The sequence below is a fragment of the Canis lupus genome, chromosome 24, assembly GCF_011100685.1.
Source record: "Canis lupus familiaris isolate Mischka breed German Shepherd chromosome 24, alternate assembly UU_Cfam_GSD_1.0, whole genome shotgun sequence".
In the NCBI taxonomy this organism is placed as follows: domain Eukaryota; kingdom Metazoa; phylum Chordata; class Mammalia; order Carnivora; family Canidae; genus Canis; species Canis lupus.
Window position 1 is genome coordinate 12,805,227 of NC_049245.1, and position 16,849 is coordinate 12,822,075.

At 37.7% G+C, this 16,849-nt stretch overlaps 1 long non-coding RNA gene across 6 annotated transcripts in view; it reads left to right on the forward strand.

Moving 5' to 3' along the window:
• LOC111092101 overlaps window positions 1-16,849 on the forward strand; it is a 115,113-nt gene that overhangs the window by 79,758 nt on the left and 18,506 nt on the right. For all 6 annotated transcript variants that reach the window (XR_005377586.1, XR_005377583.1, XR_005377587.1 and 3 more), the window contains 2 exons: window positions 2,711-2,877; window positions 14,448-14,573. This is a non-coding gene — a long non-coding RNA (uncharacterized LOC111092101). The remainder of the gene's footprint in view (window positions 1-2,710; window positions 2,878-14,447; window positions 14,574-16,849) is intronic.

A 16,849-nucleotide genomic window follows, 5' to 3' on the forward strand; every position in this document is an offset into this window, starting at 1 on the left:
TATTATTCTGGTGCCAGAGGCTGCCATGTGGCCTTCTGCCCTCATCACTTCCAAACAGGAGAATGCTCACCACTCTTTGGTCTATTCAGACCTCTGCCTGAAGCCTGGAGACTTCAGCTACTCTCATTCTTCCTTCCACCTCTAGCTTTTCCAGACCTCAGTAAATTACTTGGCTTTTACCCAGAATAAGAAACTTACCTTCTGACTCCGTGAGGATAGGATTGGGCATTCAAGTTTAAAAATGTTCAGACTCTCCTGGTTCATGAAAGAACATCTTATCTAGTCCCAGATCAATACCTCTTACTTTATCCCTGAACCAAATCCAAGCAGCTCTCTATCTCTAGCCTTTGCAAGATCTTTGTCAGCTTCAAGTGTATTAGTGCCTCTAAGATGTGCATGTACAGGGATCCCTGGGGGGCGCAGCGGTTTGGCGCCTGCCTTTGGCCCAGGGCATGATCCTGGAGACCCGGGATCGAATCCCACATCGGGCTCCCGGTGCATGGAGCCTGCTTCTCCCTCTGCCTGTGTCTCTGCCTCTCTCTCTCTCTGTGACTATCATTAATAAAAAAAAAAAAAAGATGTGCATGTACACACACACACATACACACAGTGCAGAGGACAATTCTTAGACTTCTCTTAGGCTTTTGTGTAGGAAAATGAATGGACAATTTAAACATTTCACTTGATTCAAAATCCTATTTTTTTATTTTTATTGAGATAAAATTTATGGATAAAGAAATGCACAGTTTCTTCAGTGTAAATTTCAACAAGTTTTGACAAATGTAACATCACACAAATAGAATATTTGCATCACCTTAGAAAGCTCCTTTATGTCTCCTTTCAGTCAGTCCCATAAACAACCTCTGTCCTGAGTATTATGCCCATTCTTGAACTTCGTAGAAATAAAAGCCCATAGTAGGTCTTTGTTTGTGTCTATCTTTGTTTTGCTCAGTGTAATGACTGTGAGATTCATCCACACTGTTGTGTTTCACAAGTTTATTCTTTTGTGTTGCTGAGTAATATTTCATTATTTGAAAATAACATAATTATTTTATCCATTTCCATGTTGATAGACATTTGAGCTATTTTCAGATTTTGGCTATTTTCAATAAAGCTCTATGAAGATTCTTGCGCAAATATTTTTGTGGCTATATGTTTTTATTTCTCTTGGGTGCATTTTCTCCCAGAAGGGCAATTACTGTATCATAACCATAAGTGTCTAACTTTTCAAAAAAAAGTATGTATGTATGTATTTATTTATTTATTTATTTATTTATTTATTTATGAGAGAGACAGAAAGAAAGAGAGAGTGTGTGTGTGTGTGTGTTCCATTTTCCTGGAACACCTAAGACTTGTGTGAACAGAGGGAGGGGCAGAAGGAGAGGGAGAGAAATCCTCAGACTCCAAGCTGAGCGTAGAGACTGACACAGTGCTCCATCCCAGGAACCTAAAACCACTACATGAGCTGAAATCAAAAGTCAGACATTTAACTGATTGAGCCACTTAGATGCCCTGTAAGTGCTTAGCTTTATAAAATACCTTTTTTTGAGAATAATTATAGCATTTTACTCTCTGAACAGTGATGTATGAGCATTCTAGTAGCTCTGTATCCTCATTAGCATACTAGTGGGCTATTTTTAACCATACTAGGGGGCTATTTTTGCAGATTTTTTTTCCAATATATACTGACTTGAAATTGTCCATTTTTGAGCCAAGTTATTTAATTCTGAGGTTTGTAATGCTTTTAAAGTTTACTATGGGTGGAAATCATCTTTTGAATTTCAGTCTCCTATAAATCTGATTGGACTAGTTTATTTTTAATTATTTAGATCATATAATTTTAAATAAGTTACAATGTTATGGAAATAAATACATTTGAAATAAAAGTTTTGAAATCATCTGAAAAGTAAATATGGGCTGGAAGAGAAATTTGGAATATGGAGTGTGGGTGGCCTTGTTTTAAGGTTAGAACTTAAGTAGCAAACAGAAGAAAAACTAAATAAGAGACGGTTATGATATTCTAGATCAGTGTTTAATAAACCACTATTCTGAAAATAACTTGCAGGTTTTCCATGAGCATTTAGCACACAATTCAAGTATAGGTTCTTCTGCATCAAAACAAAATGAAATATTCTTAAGTAGACTAATACTTAAATTGCTTCCATTTGATTTTGCAATATACTTTTTTGATTTTCTTTTATTATTGTACTTTTTTATTAAGTTTTTTGGAGTGATGTAAATTTAAAGACTTTTTTCATAGGTGTTTTGAAAAAAATAATTGCTAAAAATATTTGAGAAAAACTTGTATAAAAAAAGAAAAAAAAAGAAAAACTTGTATGTATAATCTACAGCAGTGATTCTCAAATTCAATGGGTACGAAAGCTTGGTAAAAATACAAAGCCCCAGGCCCCCTGTCCTCTTCAGGAAACTTGGTTCTTCAGGTGATTCTGAGACCCACCAAAGTTTAAGAACAATGGCTTTACAGCACTTTCTAGCACAAGGCAGGCCACATTGAAAGAAAAAAATAGGACTTAATTTTGGTGTAGTTGTCAGCAGCGACCAAAAGGTGGCTCACTGGATCACAACACTGGTTAGGAAACCAAGTTCATTTGCAAGGCATTTCCAGAGAAATCAGTAGTACGTGGAAATAAATACTACAGTTATATCTCTAGAATAATTCAAATGCCCTTCTTCTTTAATGTCTTTTAAGGTGTGAGGCTTCTAGACAAATTTATAGGAACTTCCATTCTTGCATCTGAAAATATTTAGACTTCATGTTAAGCTGCATTTCTGCTCAAGCAAGATTCAGCAAGATAAAATGATAAAATGATCAAGAAAAAGCTCCACCCATTATACTGCACTTGACTTCATCAAAAGGTCAGGAGGCGATTCATTCTGCTCTGGTTTCTTACTAGGGCAGATATCTTTAAAGGTTCAGGTTGGGAATTACTTCAAAGATAAAAAGTCTGCCTCTTAGGCCTAGTTTTAATTACTGCTGATCAATTGCTGTGATTCTGGCTGCAAAGCTGGCTTGCTTTGACTTTACTGGGAGGAAAAAACCATGCTGGGTGGAATTGTACAGAGTGTTCTTTCTGGGTGACAGCTAGTCAGGGATTACTACTTCACTTAAATGTTCACAGTCAAGGTGACACATTCCAAAGCAGGCAGTGATTTCCCAGATCTGTGCTTATTGGTAGAGTTTAAATGCCCAACTCAACTTCTAATTGTTCCTTGTGCTCACAATTTTCAAATAACAGGTTCCAAATAAGCCCAAGGAATATACTTCATTTTTTTCACTAATCATTGGTAAACATTCATCAAATGCTGCTCTGTGCTGGATAATGAGTAAGATCTGAGAATTAAAACATTAAAGATACTGTTCAGACTTGGAGCCAGACACGTGGTTAACTTTCTATAGTTGTGTGATGCTCATACACCTGCAACTGATGCTTGAGTGCCTGCTGTTTTCAATGCTACACCCTTGTTGCCCAGAACAATGACCGGACCATGGCACCTACTTAATATTTTCTCAAATTAAAGCTAATATGTTGATTGAAGTTACCACAGCTACTAAGAGAGCCTGATGGACAGTTACTTAAGTCAATGGGGGAGGAAAATCTTTGGAGAACTTCCTTTGGGTTATTTCCTTTTTTGGGTATGCTTACCAGGAATCTGTACATTTGGGGTTTTATAGTTTTATAGTGTACATCTGGCATTACTTTGCTCACTTTCCCTCAGCACTCAGTTCTATGCCACAGGCAATTTTCCTGGAACACCTAAGACTTACCACTCGAGGGCTTTTCCCTTGAAGTATATCCAATTGCTGCCAAAAGTCACCCCTCAAAGCAGCCTTCAACAAGTGATTTCCAGGAATTGGTGGATAAACACCCCCGCTTCCTGGCTTTATAGATGAGATAACTGAAGTTTTATTTTTTAAAAAGATTTATTTCAGAGAGACAGAGGGCACATGCATACATGGGGGCATGCAGAGGGAGAGAAAGAGAATCTTAAGCAGACTCCCCTCTGAGTGTGGAGACACAACGTTTGATATCATGACCCTGAGATCATGACATGATCTGAAATCAAGAATAAAACGCTCACCTCACTGAGCCACCCAGGCATCCCATGAAGATTTTCTACACTGTCAGAGTTCCTCAGTGTGCTGGAGTCTTTCTAATTGCCCACAGCAGTAGCTGTCTTGATAACATACCTTTTACTGGATTCTTCCCATTCTCTGTCTCACTTTTCTTTCCCCTATAGCTTATTCCTGGCATCAACTCCCAAATAAAACACACTCAAGTCCTTATCTTAGGGTCTGCTTCTGCGAGAACTCAATTCAAGGATAAATATGAGCTGTCCAGACGCAGATGAGTGACAGGTGGGGAGAAGTGTTGGTGACATGTGAATAAACATGGAAGCATGAGGAAATCTGACACTGAGGAGTTACAATGGATGGAACATAGGGTGCAAGGCCTAGAAATTATGAGAGTGGATCCTGTGTGCTAATTTTAAATATCTGCATTTTACTTGGAAGGCAGTGGGGATCCACTAAAATATTTTCAAAAGGAGGGGATGGGAACATGTTATGGCCTAGCTGGGAGATACCAGGGTATCTGCAAGCATGAATGACGCTTCAGGAGTGAATGGAATAAGCCAGGACACGGGGGTACCACTTTTAAAAGTTGATAAAAATTAGGGCAGCCTGGGTGGCTCAGCCGTTTAGCACCGCCTTCAGCCAGGGTGTGATCCTGGAGACAAGGGATCAAGTCCCACATCAGGCTCCCTGCATGGAGCCTGCTTCCCCCTCTGCCTGTGTCTCTGCCTCTCTCTCTCTCTCTCTCTCTTTTTGTCTCTTATGAGTAAATAAATTAAAAATCTTTTTAAAAACAGAAGTTGATAAAAATTAGAAAGTCCTCCACATCCAAATGCACATCAACATGCACATCAACTTTTGTTAAGTTCACAGACCCCCTTTGAAGCATAGCCATGGACTTCCTCAAGGTTTTCAGAAGAGTGGTGAAAGATATTGAGTGAGAAGACAAAAGGGTTAAGGAATTGAGGCCTTGAGAACAATAACATTAAATATAGACAGGAATAAAGAACGTAGAATAAGAAGTTGTCACTGGTTTGGGAAATAACTCAAAGCAGAGATGTATAGGGAAAAAACAAAAGATGCTCTTGGTCAAGCTACTTTTGACCAGCAGTAGATGACAGAGAGTATCACCCTCTAGTTCTTCCTATTGTTGTTGTTCACTCAAACAAGAAAAAGTGTTAATCATCAATCAGGAAATACTTCACAGCAGAAGATACAAATCAAAGGCTCCTACATGAAATTCAGCTAATAAATGTAGTGCATGGCTCTGACAGTGTTAATTGTTTGGCTTTCTTTCAGTTAGTCCTCAACATTTAAAAATAAAGAAATTTCAAGGTGCCTGGGTGGCTCAGTGGTTGAGCATCTGCCTTTGGCTCAGGTCATGATCCTGGGGTCCCTGGGATTGAGTCCCTCTGCCTGTGTCTCTGCCTCTCTGTGTCTCTCATGAATAAATAAAATCTTTGAAAAAAATAAAGAAATTTTTAGATTTTCTTGAAAAAAGTCAAAACATCTAGACTAGCATATGTATATATGAAAATCCTGGTTGTCAGGCGTACAACACCAAAAGGGTCTCAAGGCGCTATTGTGCTTTGATCACGAAATTCAGAGGTCTATCCTCTCCTGATATGCCATTATTCACTCATGAGTTGGGTCAATTATTCAAGGAATAATATAATCATTCTTGTCTCTCAGGAGTGGAACAGGAAAGCTTGAGCACTAAAGGAAAATGAAAAGGGGATTGTGAGAGAATACTACAACACAAGGCAAGCAGGGAGATTTCCTGGATGAAAAAAAAAAAAGAAAAGAAAAAGAAAGGGGAATGTGGATGCTTTTAGATCACCACTGCCAGTCTGGTGTACTCATGGGCCAGCACTCTGGTATCCCAGCTTCCCTAACTATTGGTTGCTTATGGCTCACAGCTACATAGAAATGCCCTTAGTAAATGAGGTGCTCTCTATGGTAGGTTATAAACCTTTTTCCTGGGAGAAAAGGGACTTCCTACAGCTAACAATTGATAGGCACAGGAGTTCAAAAGACTAAGTAGCAGAGATACAACTCACGCTCCTGAACTCCCTATGGTATCAGACTGAGACCTGATTCCAGCTAAGACCATGTCTTTGCTTATTTCCACAATCCCACCCCTCATTCTAATCCTTTTTTTCCTGAGAACTCTTCTACAATCACCTACTCCTGAATCTATTCCCTCAGGCTCAGAGTTCCAGGGAATTCTGACCAACATAAAACACAAAGACTGACAAAACATTTATTGCTAATTTGTCTCCTCAACAGAGAATAGCAAAATATCAGCCTGGTAGGGTACCATCAGATTTTGCAAAATTAGATCAGGGTACAATGATATAGAAATGGCCCTTCATGATTTGTATATTAACACTCCAGCTCAGAATTCAATTTGTAGTTCTCTTTAGAGGCAATGGTATACGATCCTAGAAATATGCACATTTCCACACTGGAGATGAGATGTTATTAACTTTAATTCAAATGATAAACATTGCCAGTCACCACAGGCTTTTGAGGGACTTCCTGTAAATGATGACAGGAAGGTTGTTTTCTGCTGGTTTGTGCTAGGCAGATGGATTTCCCTGCTAGAACAAAGCCTAGGACTGTTAATTTCTTATCTCTAGAAAATGCTTGACCTACAGATCATCTGGATTCTTATTTATTCAGTGGATGAGAACAAAGAAACAAATGCTTACGCAAGTCCACGGAAAGTTTTTCGAGTTGTAAAGAATAATGTAGATCATTTTCAGAAATGTATCACTACTCTGTCACCAGGATATATGTTCATTCTCAAACTAAAAACGTATGTGGACAGCCATATATGAAAAACAAATGTTCATTGATTTGCTCTTTTATCCATTTCAGGTAACTACCCCAGTCCTCACAACACTATCCCCTTTAACTACCCAACTTACCATTGGCTTGTTTATTGTTTGCCCTCTCTCCATATCCTCCTCCATCCCATAAGATTACAAACACCATAATTTCAGGACTATTGTCTATTTTGTTCACCCTTCTGTGCCCAGCAACTAACTGATCCCTGGCATATTATAGATGCTTAATAAATATTTGCCAAGTGAATATTCACAGGATAATTGCAACTTTAGATGAATGAATTGCAAATGGGAAAAGTGTGGAGTACAAAAATACTAATAAATAAAAAAAGGATCTTGACAAGTTCCAATATTTAAGAAATAACTTATGGCATTTTCTAATTGTTTAGGTGATGCTTTCCATCTGCCAGATCTTCAAGGAACTCCAGGGAAGGGTTATTTTAGTACAGAAAACACACAGGTTTTTTTCTTTAGATGTTCACTCTTGTAACCAAACTAAGCAGATCATATAAAGTACATATCATGCAGTTCAGCACAGAGGGTAGGAAGAAAATAGAAAATGTCTGATACTTAGTAAATATTTCATTGTTAACTGCTGCAGTTGTTCTTGTTACTGTTTTTGACCTCCAAGAGTATAATATTTTCTAGGGGAGATAAGTCAAGCATGGGAAATGCACAAATGATGGTGAAATCCAGTAGAGTATAATATCTCTAAATCAGTAGGGCTGATGAATATAATAGGTGCAAGTAGGGACCTTGGAGTTGTGGGGGGATTTTAGCTATGCACTGTGAAGTTAGTGAGGTATAAAAGAAAGAGAAATTAGGTGCCCTAAAATTTCTTCCAAAGTACTTTTTTACAAAAACCTTTTTATGCTTGTAACTTAGTTTGCTGAGAACAATTCACTAACATGTTGCCATTGGTAGGAGTCATATTTTCATTTCAAAGCAGCTAGCAACCACTTTGTAGAAATTCACCCAAATGGAGAATTTCTTTATGGAAAGTAGTCATTGGAATAATTCTATAATTAAGAACCATAATGAACAGCTGTGAGATACCCTTACTCTTACAGATGATCTATCTAAAGCTAGACTGGGGTTACTCATGTGGTCCACGGAGCAGCAGAATCAGTAATACCAGATAGGCTGTTAGAAGTGCAGATTCTCAGGCTCCACCCCAGAATTGCTGAGTCAGATTTTGCATTTTATCAGGATCCCTTGGTGATTTGTATGCTCTAGTAATTTGAGAATTACTATTGTACAACATACTCCTGCTCTCATGAAGTTTATATTTGGAGAGAAATAAAGCATAAACCCATTAAAATGAGCAAAACAATGAAGACACACATTTCAAGTGATTCCAGAATAACAAAGATTTTTACATCAAACCTATCCAGACATTAAAACTGTGCCAACTCTGAGAGAATTTCATGAAGACAGCCATTGTTTGTTTGCCTAATATCCCCAAATTTTGTAAGAGGTTCACCATCTCCTTCTGGCAACTTCTGGCACTTATTCCATCCACATTGTTCTCATGTTGTAATCAAAGAAAATCTTTTTATCTTATATAAGTCAGCCCCTAGCCCTGTTCATTACATTCTGGGAGAAGCAGGTCTTTTGGAAAACAATCATTGATTATCAACAGAAGTACCAGGTTCCTGTTGGTGGCTCCTGCTTCTTTTATTAGCATTGTCCTCAATCAGAATTACCACACCCTGTCCTTGCCCCAGAATTTGAGAAAAAGTGTTGAGTTATCAAAGGAGACTCACAGTCATAGATCTTACCCAATAGCCAAGCTTACTAAGTCAAAGGAAGCAGGAAGTCACCAGTCACTGGTGAAACATTCATTTCTTGGAGGAATCTGAATCACTGAGATGCAGATCCCCAAAAGATCACTTTTGTCTCTCATTTCACTGAATTTTGGTTTCATATTTAATTGAGAAGACTCTTCTGAGCAATGTATATGGAGATACTGAGCAATATATATGGAGATACTACTCACACAAAGAGACTCAGTTCCATCTTCAAAAAGCCCATTTTAGTTTAGTAGTTTTGCCAGTTTTGTGAACAAGAGAGACCATGTATATCTCATGGGAAAAAAATCATAGGTAAGGGCTTCCTGGTACTGTTCCGCCAATCAACAACATTAGTATCTTTACGGGGAGGTCTTGTCTTCGAGTTCTTACCATGTTTAATGGAGATTTGACTGAATTCATTATTTCTGGATATCTCTGCTAAGAAGGGAATCGGTTACTGGCCTGCTGTTCTTTCCTGTCCATTAACAAAGCTGCTTGAACTCCTGTATATTCCATTTATCATAGCCAGATTTGTCAGTAATCTAAGCTAGAAATCAGCAAGCTATCCTCAGCTCTATCTCCTCCTTCATCCACATCCAACAAATAACTATGACCTATATCCGGTATCACTCTTGAATCCATTTCTTTTTTTTCACTGTCACTGTAGTTTAAACCCTGATGATTTTTTTGGCTAATTATTGTGATTTCTTGGCTTGTCTGTCTATGTCTAGTCTCATCCTCTTCAAATTTACTGTCAAAATGGTTTTCCAAGTGATCCTTCTAAAATATACATCTGGTAAACTATTCAACAGCTTCAATTCAACAGCTGACCACAATAATTTGTTTTTATGTATCATGAGGTCAACAATAAGCTGATCTCAGCTGGGCTTTCTCACATATTTGTGTGTCAGTCGAAGGTGCTTCTCTAGGCTAGCTTGACTAGGCTTCTCTAGGCTAGCTGAGTCCCTGGACTCTAGTATGGGCCTGGGCTTTTAAGTTGCTTAACAAATCTTCGTTGAGTTGAATTCAGTAGAAGTGAAAGCACATCACCTAGAGTCTGAACACAGTTCATCTTTTACACAATATTTCTAGTAGTTCTGAAAAATTCAGCCAGGTGCCTGAGTTCCTGATAAGATTCCTGAGGAGCAAACCCCAGACTCTGGGAGGTTGACTTATAAGAGGAAGGCAGATTCTCAGAGAAACGTGAAAATCAGACAGTTTGCAATAATAAGGAACAACATGAGATTCAATAGTAGGCAACTGGGATGGAAATTGGAAATCTAGCCTCAAGAAAATGTTGCAGAGGCCCAGCATCATTCAGAGTTAGAGCAGGAAGGATTTGATTCTAAGTGCCAGAGAGTTGTGAACACTTTAAATATTTCTTTCTGAGGTCAAAATTGGTTCTAAAGGACTGACAGTGGGTCAAATGACCCTATTTCTGAGAAGAAAAAGCAAGTGGGGAAGACAAACTGATCATTTTCTGGCAATTCTTAGAGCCGTGATATTTATTAACCTTGTCATCCACAATAACATATGGTCTAGTGCCAGGAAATAAAATCAGAATCACAAAGTAATAAAGATGTTTGACTGGATGCTGAATGAATGTCTTGTTGGCCTAGGGGTGAAATATGATCTACATGACATAGTGTGCCAATTAGGTGATATAGAAAAGGAAAAATAGAACTTACAATAAAAGAGTTTTTCTGCACACACATACCACCCCCCAAATACTCCTCAAAAGAATTTTGATAAGATAGCATATGGTAATATGACCAGTTAGGCCTAAATAGTATGTGCAAAAGCAGAAAAGAAATAAAAGGGCTTATCAAACATCATTTAAAGAGTCCAACTTAATCAGTATCTTAAAATTATAAAAATGGAGGAGAATAAGCCTCAATATAAGCAAACTGCCAATGTTGGTCATTTCTCATAATTAACAAGACAAACATTACAGTCTTATTTATAAAATATATCTGTTACAATATTTAACCAGTTCTGTCCTATTTTTTAATGCTCTTCTAGTGGCATTCTTACTTTTTTAGGCATAATAAGGGATCGGAAGCTAGCTGCTTTCTTAGAATAAATTAATATATTTAGATTATTAGAAGATTATTATATCTTCCTTGTGAGAAAGTAGTTTTTATAAGGGACAAGAGAAGTAATTCACATGTATTTTATGACCACAGTGTTGTAAACATTGGTCTACATGCTTCACTAATTTTGTTTCCTTGTAAGCTGCCTTATTTTTTTTTAAGATTTTACTTATTTATTTATTTGAGAGACAGATAGAGACAGAGACAGAGATAGCGAGAGAGAGCAGGAGCAGGGTGGAGAGAGAGAAGCAAACTCCCCACTGAACAGGGATCATGACCTGAGTTGAAGGCAGACACTTAACCAATTGAGCCACCCAGGCGCCTCTTAAATAACATTATTTTATTGAGAAAATCTGAAGTGCCTTTTTAAATTCACTTTTACAAATAAAATAATTACCTGTTTCAAAATGTGTAGCTCCCCAGAAAAGGTGGCTCTGTTGTTTATTCTATATACCAAAAAAAAAAAAAAAAAAACCCAAAAAACAAACAAAACCTGTAAAATGTCCTATACAAAATTAGATCCTTCTTTGCCCTTATGGTCTAACATCAACTATAATGTGGATATAGGAATTAACACAATCTATAGGGAAAGTAACATGTGATACAGATTAAGATCTATGCAATTTCAGAAAAACAAAATATTTCTAGCATTCGTCTAAAGGTTGATTTCATGGGCTGAAGGAAAATTACATTGAGACTTAAAGAATGGGTTAGATATGGACATGAAACAAACACTTCATTCAAAGCTGAGGGAATATATATGTAGATATGTCCACTGAAAGGAGCTAAAAGCAATGACAACCAAGTAGCAATGAGCACACCCAGTGCCCATATATTGGTTTCTAAATACCGTTCTTCAATAAAAGGAACCAGGGATCCTTATAAAAGTGGTTGATTCCAGGGCCGAAGCAGGGAAAATATAAGATTCCTGGGCTGCAAGCCCAAGTCCTCAGAATATCTTATAGTGTATAAAAGTAAGAAAGTGCTTGAAAAAAGATGAGTCATCTTAAAAGGGTACAGAAGCCACCTGGATGAGAAACTAATGGCCAAAGCATAAACTGATATGGTAATATTTCATGATAACTCATAAAATAAATACCCATGAGTCCATGCTAAATATATAACTAAATGGGGGAACACAGATAGCTTTTCCTTATAATATAATTATAATTAATACTATGATATTATTAAAATATTAATATATTATAAATCAGTATTATTTAATATATATGAAAGATAAGATATATTAACATAACTTAATATTATAATTAATACATGTAAAAGGAATGAGGGAAATACAAACTTATCATTAGGCAAAACCATAGTAATAATTGCTGGAGGCATAACCCACCAATGGATGCTAACATTAATGGGTGAATTTTTGAGGAGAAACAGGATTTTTACATAGTCTCAAAATATCTCCTGCAAGACAGTCATTAAAGAGGAGAAAATAGGAACTGCATGTAGAGAACAATTTGAATAGACACATCTTATACACAAAGATTTACAGAAACATTGTTTAGTAATACAAAAACGTGGGGCGGGGGGGAATACTCTGAATGCCCAAAGAGAAAGAAGGCATAAATTGAGATAAATCAATCCCCCAAAATATTATGCAACAATCCCATGGATGAATCTTAGGGACCTACTAATGAGTGAAAAAAGTAAGTCTCTGAAGACCATATAGAACACAATAATCTTCTGTAAAAGTCTAAGAACAATTAAACTAATCAATATGTTGCTTAAACATATACATTTTTTATAAATCCATATAAATGTTTAAAATTTATGTAAGTTATCAATGCAGAATTTAGAATTGGGGTTCCTTTTGGGGAGGAGGAGGATAGGAGAGGGAAGAAGCACATGCGTAGATGCAAATGTTTGTTAATTTCTAGTTATTGAATTGAGTGAAGGAGCCAAGATTGTTCATTACGTCAATCTGAAAGTAAGTGAATAATAGATAGATGATAAGTAAATAAAAGAGGACTGTGTATGGATTGGTGATAGCATATCAAGAATTATGATTGGGGCGGCTACACGGTGCAGGTGGTTGGATGTCTGACTCTTGATTTCGGCCTGGGTTGTGATCTCAGGGTCGTGAGATCAAGCTCCCTTTTGCACTCCCCACTTAGCAGAGAATCTGCCTGAAACTTTCTTTCCCTCTCTCTCTGCCTCACCCCCATGTACTCATATGCTCTCTCTCTCTCTCTAAAATAATTAAATCCTTTTAAAAAAAGAATTATGATTATGCTAAATCCCATACTGAGTACCTGAGGTCAAATTAAAATAAAAAGCTAATGAGTGGAAAATAGCTAATGAGTGGGAAAATATTCTCATGTTTATCATTAGTAACACCCACTACATACATGTACTGGAAGTCATCAGCCAATACCTCTTTCTTCAATCTTTATTTAAAGATATAATAAAGATCTTTATTCCTGACAGACTAGCCCTAAGCACTGAATAAGGTAATAGAGTGATTCTGAAACTTAGTATATTTGGGTTTTTAATTTTTTTTAGCTTATAGATGATATTATCATGGCCTTCTAAATTACTACTGCTGATAGATAGATTTTATTCTGCTTGGCTTGAAAGGCTTTTTTCCCCTTTATTCTAACAATTACCTTTATCTTCCACTCTTCTTTAGGAATGTCTCAAAGAAAAAAAAAAAGGAATGTCTCAATGACATTGAGATCCTTTCATTACTGCATGCCCTCTGTTATGTTTGAGCCCCATTTGATTTTGCAATGTAGTTTCTCAACTCTCATCACCATCCTGTATGCACTTAACTCAGCTTCTCCCCTCTGGCTTCTTCCTTTTCAGTCAAAACCAATTTTATGGCCCTAATTCCTGTGCTTCCTGAAACCCAGAGTAAAGTAAAAAGACGAAAGAGGGAGGAGAAGGGAGGAAGGGTAAGGAAGGAAGAGGGAAGAAAGAATTAATCTCTCTGGCAAAAATGTGGCCCTTGGAGACACTAGACTAGAGGCAGGAAGATTGGTTTGGTAGATACAGTTTTAATCCATGCAAGAAGAGATTCCAGCTTGGCCCTCATCAGTAGTATAGATGGGAACTATAGAACTTAATACCTCATCGCTGGAGGGGATGAGGGAATGCAGATACCTAGGCCCTGATACTCAAACTGTGGCCCCTGGATCAGCACTCAAATCTCACCTTGTAGCTTGGTAGAGCTATAGACTCTTGGGCCCAGCCCAGACCTCCTGAATCAGAAGCTGCATTTTGATAATATTAAGGTTAGAGAAGCACAGTACTTGGATGACTCTCAGGGCTATGGTTTGGGTGACTTGATGGGTGGTGGTGTCATTTGCAAGATAGGGCAGGGCTGAGATAGGATGAGTCGGAGGAACACTTCATGGCCAGCACTGAAATGAGAGTATGACATGGCAGGAAAGGCTTTCATCTGAGCCGAGAACAATAGGAATGTGAAGCTTGGTGGAATTACCAGTCTACATTTTCACCTGGAATGCTGAGATAACATGTGCATCTGTCTTCACATTCATAGCAATCACATGGTGAATGGTATGGATGCTCCCATCCTTCACCAGCAGCCTTTGTTAAGAATTTCAAGAATAGCACTGGAAATTGTTTTCTATCTCAGCCACAGCTGCCTCTGATGGAGAGTGGCCTGGGTATGGTCTAAATGAGGCCCAAGTGTGAATGGTAAAGCCCATGATTACGAAAGTCTTCAGGCTTTTGCAGAGCTCGGCCAAAGTGAATGTCACAGGTGAGTTCTCAGGTTAGTAACTTAGAGCCCTGACCATACTTGAGAATCAAGGTTTTGTTTTGCTTTTCTGAATATCTGAATATCATCCATACAAGTGAATGATTTTCTGAATATCATCCATACAAGTATATTAATTTGAAATGTGTTTTTTCCAAAAACCAAGTAAAATAGGTGTGGGTGATTCAGTTAAGTTTCTAACTTTTGATTTCAGCTTAGGTCATGATCTCAGGGTAGCAAGATAGAGCCCTGTGTTGGGCTGTATGCTGGGGGTGGAGCCTGCTTAAGATTCTATCCTTTTCCCTCTGCCCCTCCCCCCTCTATAAAAAATCCAAACAAACAAAAAACCCCAAGTAAAACAACTTAGCATTAGCTAATTTTCCTATATTTCTATTTTTATTTTTATTTTTGGTTACCTTTCTGATTTTCTAACCTTCCAGTATGTTTTTATATTTTGGCATTCATAGTTTTTTAAAAATCACAAAATCTCCTTTTTTGCCCTTCTTTTTTCTTTTTCATAGTATTTCTTTCCTTTACTACAAGTGTACATTTTCTTCTTCATCTGAGGGATGATAGCTTTCATTTTAAGGATTTTTTGTTTGCTTTGCTTTTTTCTCTTTCCCTCACTGTTTTTCTCTACTCCTTGGCTCCTTTTTTCTATATATCTGTTCAACTCTTCCTCCTGCCTTTTCCCTTTCATCTAAAAGTGTTTCTTCAAATATCCTTTATTTTTTATTTAAGAGAGGCATTAAGAAGGAATGTGGGGGTGGGGATTTTGCACCATATACAGGTCTTGAAATATGGCCCTCTGTTTCTCAACCCCAGCCTTTCACCTCTTTCTTATTTATTTATTTATTTATTTATTTATTTATTTATTTATTTATTTTTAATTGGTCACCATTCCTTCTGATATACTGTACTGGTGCCTCCAAACCCGGAATCTTCAGTGTTCCACAGAGTGGATCAGCTTTCTTGTTGCTGCTCTGCTTTCCTCCCCAGCTGAGTCAGCTGTCCTTCACGGACCTTCCCTTCACTAAATAGCAGGGGACATTACTCACCTGGGAATATCTCTTCTCCTGGTCTCTCTTCTTATGGGTTTTGGTTTAAAAAAATATACCTGTATTTTATCTTATGAAGTTTCAGGAAGTAGAGGAAAGAAATGCATATGGTCATGATGAAATCAAAAGTTCTGGACTTTAACATTTAAAGAAGCAAATGTAGAGAAGACATCAAAACAAATGAGCCTCATTGTCCCAAGGAGGGACAAGAAGAGGGTGACTGCTCTCAGCCTTGGGCTAATAAAATCCCACTTAAGATGTAATTGTCTACCTCTGTATATTACAAGTCAGACTTATATTTTAAATCTGTTTGTATGTATTTATATAATTTTTATTATGAAATTAAAAGCCATAGTTTTGACAGATATAAAGGAATCCTAGCATTTTGGCAACATAGGTGCAAAAGAGAGATAGGAGAAGAGGGATTCCAAATTTCAGGCATCATGAAGTTCAAGGGTGTTTTGAGCTACCATTTCCATCCAGAGGACTTCATGCAGACAGGTGGGACATTGCATTGTGAGATATTCAGCAAAGAGGCATTATCCATAGTCCATAGGCTAGCAAGGAAAATCCCTTTGGTTCTAGGGATCGGGCTCCTCATCACCAGATCCCGATCCAAGAGCAGGTCACTGCCAAGCCCTTCAGTTGGGGACCAAAAGAGGGAGGTGCAAGGCATAAATAGCAGACTAAGGTTTGGAGAAAGTGGCTAGAAGAACCTAGTGCTGTGGGCTGGGCCACCATAGAATGAGTGCTGGCCGAATTGGAGTGGGGGCATTGGAGTGGTTCTCTTCCTCCAGTATACTTCCTCAATTCCAACCTCTCCCCAGAGTTCTCTTACCAGATATATCAGTTTTCTCACTTCCACCAAGAGGAGAAGTATGGCATACTTTAAGTTTCCTTTCTGAATCTTTCTTTCAGGTACAAGACATCAATGATTCCAGTTCTGAGGGTCCAAAGATAAGAGTTTTTTAATTGAGTAGATGGGGTGCTAGAAACTAGTTCTCAAAATATGAGGAGCTTTGAAACATGCAGAGAGATCAGCCCTGCTTGATGTTAAGGAAAATACAACTCTAACCACATGGCTAAAGCTGTAGCTTATTCCTATCATTGTATTGCCAGCCAATCTAAATCATCTGACACTTTCAAATGATTGTTGGGCTTGAGTCAGAGACTAATTACCTTGTGATGTAAAATCAGAAATGAGTTTCTAGAAACTCAAAC